The sequence below is a fragment of the Pteropus alecto genome, unplaced genomic scaffold (genome assembly GCF_000325575.1).
Source record: "Pteropus alecto unplaced genomic scaffold, ASM32557v1 scaffold103, whole genome shotgun sequence".
Classification (NCBI taxonomy): domain Eukaryota; kingdom Metazoa; phylum Chordata; class Mammalia; order Chiroptera; family Pteropodidae; genus Pteropus; species Pteropus alecto.
In genome coordinates, this window is record NW_006436288.1 from 980,003 (window position 1) to 986,837 (window position 6,835).

The following is a 6,835-nucleotide window of genomic DNA, read 5'->3' on the forward strand; positions in this document are numbered from 1 at the left end:
CGCGGAGGTTTTACTGGTCCTCTACGTCGCTCGGGCTGGTGGCCCTGAGAGGCGGACACCTCCTCCTTTCGCGCACCCGGTTTCCCAGCCTGCCCTGATGGGGTGAGAGCCGTGGAGAGATAGGGAAAGGCCACTTGGGGTTCAGCTCCCCGTCCTATTTAGTCGAATAAACACGGTAAATAAGTATTTCCCTCACCCCCTTACACACACACACGCGCGCGCGCTGTGGGACCCAAGAGTTAACATAGGTCCTACGACCTGGCCAGCCCTTTCCTTTGGGCGACAGGAGTGCCTGGCGGAGAGCGCGGGTGTCGCTCCTTCCCGGAGGTGACAGCTTTCGGGACCGAGAAGGAGCGGTGCCTCTGGCCTCTTTCACCCGGTGCGTGGGGGACCAGCCGGCGTGCTAGTCTCGGAGCCCTCTGATGAGCCGGGCGGGGCCGCGGTGCCCTCCTCCCCATTTCAAGGGTGACTGTGCCGCTGACGTCAGGCGGCTTTTAGTTCATTCCCTGGCGCGGGGACTTTATTTTCATAACAGCACGCAGTGCCGTGGAACTGGAATAGGCGTGTCCTCTCTCCCTGACCCTCTCCCGCCCCTGTCCCTCTGCTCACCCCCTCGCACGTTCCCTCCCTCCGACCGCCGCCTTTATAACTGCTCGGCGCCGCGAGGTCGAGATAGCCGTCGCGGGCTCCCCAGCACCCAGGGGCTCCGTGCTGCCTCTAACGCGCGGGAAGCGGCGGGAGTCGAAGCGTCAAAGCCAAGGCACAAGTGAGGCGCAACGAGCCCCGAGCGCGCCCCGCCTCCGCAGGTGAATCTTGGGGACAGTGCAGTTGGGCGGGGTGGGATGCAGCAGAGCAAGCCTGGGATGGACGACAGCTGGCTATGAGCAAAAAAGAATCCCAAGAAAGAACTTCTGCTAGTTTAACTCAATTAAGTTTTTTTTTTCCCCCGTGGGCTTCTCAGGCTAAGCTAGAAGCACAGCAAAATGAGTAGTTTCTGCTCAGACACATTGTACACACTCTTAACAGGTGGAATCTTGGCCATGCAAGTGAGCAGTTCTGGGCTTGCTCTAGGGGAAAGGAAAACCGAGAAAGATCTTAGAGGAAGGGAAGGGACTGGGGTGGAGAGGGGTGGGAACTGAGGGAGTGAGGTGGGGAGGGGGGGGGACAGGAATGGGGAAATCGTGACAACTGCTACTTTACACAGCTGCTTAAAAGTTCCCCATTATTTTGTCCTTCTACAAGAAGTGTGCCCTTCTGAATTTTGGGAAGTAGATTCTAGAAGCCAGATTCTCTTCATGTGAGTGTGGGGCCGTCAGCTCCACAGTATTCTCTCCCCGGCAGTCCCTCGAGTTGCTCAGCATCCCCCGGCAGATGAAAGTTGAATGTCCAGTAACAGCCCACCTTCTCCAACAACTACATAGGACTTGGAATTGGCCCCAAAGCTATCCAGGATAGCCCCTAAAACATGCAGTGGGGGAAGGAAGGGCTCGCAAAGAGGGGAAATCTACTCAGTTTTAAGGACTTTGAAGGACTTTCCATACCTGAATTCTCTCCAGACTGATTTTCTCCTCAGAGGGTTTGTAACTGCCACACCTGTTGAAGGGTTTGGCTGAATCAGCCGCTGCTGCGGGCTCTTTCCTCAAGGGGAATACTTGAACCACTTTAGATACAATGGCCTGGGGCCCATGGAGGGCTGAGGATGGAGTCAGAGTTCCACCTTCTAGTGCTGTGTGCTGGCTGCTTCTTGGAGAGAGAAGGAATGCAGGGAGAAAGGGTCAGGAGAGGTGTTACCTGGGAGACAGAAAGGCTCCAGGGTATGGAGAGTTGTGTGCTCCTAGGGCAGTTGGGAATGAGCAGAACTCAGAATGAGCAGGACATTCCTGGGAGGTGCTCTCAGCCTGGGTCAGGAAGTCTGATTTCTCTTTCTGACTCTGCCAGGACCATGTAGCTAGCTATGAGGAGGCAAGGGCCTGGGCCTTAAATTCCTCCTAAGGAATCTTGGGAAGGCCCCCAGCTCCCTCCCAGGCCAAGATTCTAGCACCTCTGTAGCTGCACGTGTCCCTTGGGAGTCCTCTGTGGCGTCTGTGTCTTTGTATTTCACTCTTTAGTGGTAATCGGAGGTGACAGGGTATGAAGAATTTTGACTGCGATTTTATTCTCATTCCGAGATTTTGTCTTCAGGTTCACTGCTATTTAAAAATCCACAGATTGAGCTGAGAGAATGGGCAGGAAATGATGTTGGTATACTTAGACCTTTAAAAACAATGAATTGAATAGTATTTTCGCTTGAGGTGGGGTCGCAAATTTTCTGAGTAGTTTGATGTGTTTGGTTCTACTTTTTATTGCCTTGTGGTCAGACTATATAGTTTGTACATTTCTTATTTTAAAATTTCAGATTTTTTTTGTGGCCTAAAATATGTTGTTTTGGTAAATGTTCCATGAGCACTTCAATAAAGGCAAATCTTATAGAGCAGGGTTAAGTAAACTAGGTCCATGGCCAAACACATCCCATATCCTCTTTTTGTAAATAGTTTTATTAAAACACAGCTGTGCTCATTTATCTACATATTATCTGTGGGTGCTTTCAACTACAAACATGGCCTCCAAAGCCTAAACTACTTATTATCTGGCCCTTTACAGAAAATGTTTGCCAATCACAGATATAGAGGATCTAAGTTATATGATTAATAGTGGAGATCTAATAAGTTATAAAGATAGAGAATATTTTGATTAAAATATCCATAGAACATTTGTAAGAATTTATATTATTATTCATTTTGTCTATTTCATCTGCTGAGGACTGATAAGTTTCAAAGTCTCCTCTAATTGTCCTGCTTCTCTCGATTTCTCCTTGTATTTCTGGTATTTATTGTTTTAAGTGTTTTGGTGCTCTATTATTCAGTACATAAAAGTTTATGATGGTTATATCTTCAGTGTGGAGTAGTCCTAATTATTATAATATAATAACTTTCTGCCTTGACTAAACTTTGTGTGATATTAACACTTCAACTCTTACTTAATTTTCTCACTTTGAACAAGCTATTTAACTTTGTACCTGATACATAATACTTGCTAAATAAACATCTATTATCATTGCTTTTTTGCACTTATTTTCATTTTTCCCTTCTTTTTACTTTCAGCTCCTTTGAATCCTGTTGTTTAGGTGAAGTTCTTATAGGTATAGTATAGTTTAGTCTTTCTTCAAAATAAAGTTACCATTTACATTTATTGTAATAATAGTTGTTTGCTATTGTCATCTAATTTTTGGCCATGTGGTCTACTTTCTTCATCTTTTCCCACATTAGATAGTCTGTATTATATTTTTAGATCTACTAGGAGCCATTCTCAGGGCTTAGAAATACATGAGTGTAAGGAGATATGATAAGTTTGGCTTAGGGATTATTGGATCAAATATGAATACGTTACCTTTATATATTGAAATAAAATCCTTAAAATAAGGTGACTTTGAGAGCTTCGAGATGGTATATCAGTAGAGGACTTCACTTTATCTACCCACATATTTTCTGGAAATTTCATTTCTTAAAATTCTGAGTCTAACAGATTTGGAAGTTTCACTCATAATTTTAAGCTAAAAAAATGACTTCCAATATTTTGTTTTATATTCCAGTAATTTATTTTACATTAATTTGAAGTTCTAATGCTTTGTTTAGAATAGAGAAAGATGATAATATCCTCAGGGAAGTACCCCCAAATGAAGAAATTGGGATAAATACTGTTGTTATACTTGTTTAGATCTATGATGGTGTGATGGTTTATTTTCTCTATTACAACATAGAAACTCAATTCAGTGATGTCATTCAGATATTATCCATAAGCCGTTGCCATGATGCATCACTTTCACGTCATCAGAATTTGGATGGCTACGCAGAACATGGGATCCTGGAGATTTGGCTACAGACATTCTCCAGTTGTAACTTATCCTCCATCAAGGGCAGAGAAATCTCTGTAGGACCCCACCCTTGTCTTAGAATGCAGCCTCGATAAAAATAGGAGGATCAGCACATATTCATCTTCAAAATTCTTCCTCCCCATTACTCATACTTGCTGATAAATAACTTCCTTTAAGTAAATGTTTGGTGGCCAGTCTTAGTCCAAAACTGTTGCTCAGAAAACACTGTGCAGCGCATAGTGACGGGGGACAAATAGAAGATTTGCTCCATTTTCTTAAGAAGCTTATTATCTGATAGGCAAGTCAGCATTGACATTATGTATAATATATAACATATATGGAAAAACGTGAGTGTCAAGAAGAACTTAATTGTAAAAGCTATGAAGAGACCCCCAAATTTAAAATGAGACAGGACTAATAATTTAAAGAAACCTCAAAAAAAAAAAGAAAAAAAAAGAAACCTCAAGAGAGGTAAGTTTTGGGACACGTTTCAAAGAAATATGGTAAATGAATTGTGAATAGGAGGGGTGGAGAATAATGCATGTGCTGAAGCAGAGGAAAGAGCGTGACTTTGTCAGAAAAGGCCTTGGATGATCCCCAATTCCCCTCCAGACAGGAAATGCTCTCAGATTTTTTCACTTTGCATAGAAGTGGAGAGGGGAGTTAGGAAGGCTGGAGATGGTGGAAAGACCTGTTGGAGAAAAGCCTTGAAGCTCAATTTGAGGCTGAATCCTTTGTAATAGGCAAAAAGGAGCTAATATCCTTTTTAACTGCTAAATCCAAAGACCCCTTCCCGGGCCTTCTCTTCTTTGCTCCCCTCACAGCATTTAACTCCACTGACCCCTTTTTTTGGGGATGTGTTGTGGGGGACTGCTCTTTGGCTTCTGGAAAATCACCTAGGCTTATTTCTTTTACTAACCCCCAATAGTTTCTTTTGAATCCTTTGCTGATTCCTGCTTTGCTGAAATGGTGTTCCCATGGTTCTGCCCTCGGCCCTCTTTGCTCATCATAGGTGCTGCCTGTGTGATCTGGTCCCCTTTCAGATGCCTCCTATAGGCTCAGTCTGTGGGTGCCGGCCAAACCTCTCCTGAGCCCCAGACCAAGTACAGAGGAGGTCAGTTCAACCTGGTGTCTAGCAGCCTGGCTTTTCAGAGCCATGTGACCTTGGGGACGTTATTTAATTTCTATGTGCCTCAGTTTCCTCAACTACGAAAAGAGGGCATAATAATAGGGTTGTTGTGGGCATTAAATGAGACACTGTGTGGTCCAAAGTAAACTCTCAGGAGAACTTAGCGCTTGTTCTTCCTGGATCCCTCTAATTACATGTCCCATATTCACCTTAGATTCAATAAACCTAAACTTGGCACCGCCCCTCATAAGCCTGTATTTCTAAGCTCCATTCAGTTGCCTAAGCTAGAAATCTGGGAATTAAGCTGGACTCCGTCATTCCTCAAGTTCTATCTCTTTTATATTCCTAAAAATCTCACACCATTCCCTGCCCAAGTCTTTCATGACTCTTCTCCCTGGTCTCTTGTCTAAAGCCTTTTTAAAAAAAATTTCATTAGGTAGAATGGGTCACTGTTTTCTATGTGCCCTCAGCATTCCCTGCACACGCTGTAACTTCTTAGTTGTACGTCCGTGTGACTCTATTGGTCATCCTAGGGGTGGCAGCCACACTTGTGATCTGAGTGACTTGTACACTTAAAACAGTACCTAACACAAAGTAGACACTTAAACGTTTGTTGATTGACAGGAAAATTGACCAACTGCAGGACTGCTTGCTTTGGAGACTTCTTGGAGAATGTTTAAATGGAGAGAGGCTGGATGGAGTCAGGGAGAAAATCTTCAGAGATCATAACAGAGATTTAGAGATGAAATGACAGATTACATTAAGATTAAGACTACTTATAAAGGGAAATTTCTCCTAACTATGTGACATGGGAAATGTAACTTCATCTAAGAGTCAGATTGTAGGAGTATTAAATGAGATAATAGGTATAAAAACATGTAAATGAGGGACTATATGTAAAAACATATGAACGCTCAGCATTATGCCTGGCTGACAAGGGGCCTTGGTATGTGGCAGTAGTTGTCATTCTTTTTATTCATAATTATATTGTGACTATTGTTATTACTATTGATTGAATGTGGCAATTCAAGAGTTGAGAGCAAATTAAAATGCTAGAAAATAAAACATTTGCCTGGCCTGGATGGTGTGAAGGCTCAGCTTCAACAAACACTAAAGATTTTGGTATCATTCTCCAAGCAGTCCTAATAAGAAGGGATTGTCCTCCCCAGTTTTTAGATGACAGATGAGATAAATCCCATAAGGAGAAAGATAAGATCAGCTTTTAGCACGGTTCAGGGCTCCAGGTAGTTCTTGCTCAGATACTCCAGGGGAGGACCTGAGACCTGTCCAATGCCGGCGTTTGTCCTTCCACACCAGTCAATGCTGCATGTTGATGGAGGCCATAGATAGGGTCAGTACTGCTCCAGTACCCATCCTGCGGCTTTGTCCTGCAGGTGGGCGTTCCCCTGGTGTCCCTCTCCTTGGCCTGTGCTCAGACCCTTCAGCCTCAAGTTCAGCCCTGATTTGGGGTTTAGTTAGGAGTTTGCGGCACATATTCTTTTAATGATAGGTAAGAGATGGGGAAGGAAGGAGGATGAGGGGGAGGGAGAAAGATTTGGAAATTGTCTGCAAGGAGCTCCCAGAGGGCTGAACAGTTAAGTTGGACATGGGCTCAGACCACCAAGATCAGCTCCCCACATTCGTTTTACAGAAGAGGGAATGCAGGTTCCAGGAGATAAGTCCTTACACATCAAGGCAGCTAAAACCCCTTCTTCCTCAAGGGGTGGAGGAGGGAGAGTAGGCTTCGAATGTGCCCAGTGCGTGACTCTCCCTCTCTGCCTATCTTTCCTCTTTCC

The 6,835-nt window shown here is 44.2% G+C and overlaps 1 protein-coding gene across 1 annotated transcript in view; it reads left to right on the forward strand.

Annotated features, from left to right (window-relative positions):
• Positions 1–399: 399 nt before the first annotated feature.
• GPRC5A (G protein-coupled receptor class C group 5 member A) overlaps positions 400–6,835 on the forward strand; it is a 17,847-nt gene continuing 11,411 nt past the window's right edge. The window contains exon 1 of the mRNA XM_006912739.3: positions 400–806. The gene's annotated coding sequence lies outside the window, so the exon portion shown is untranslated. The remainder of the gene's footprint in view (positions 807–6,835) is intronic.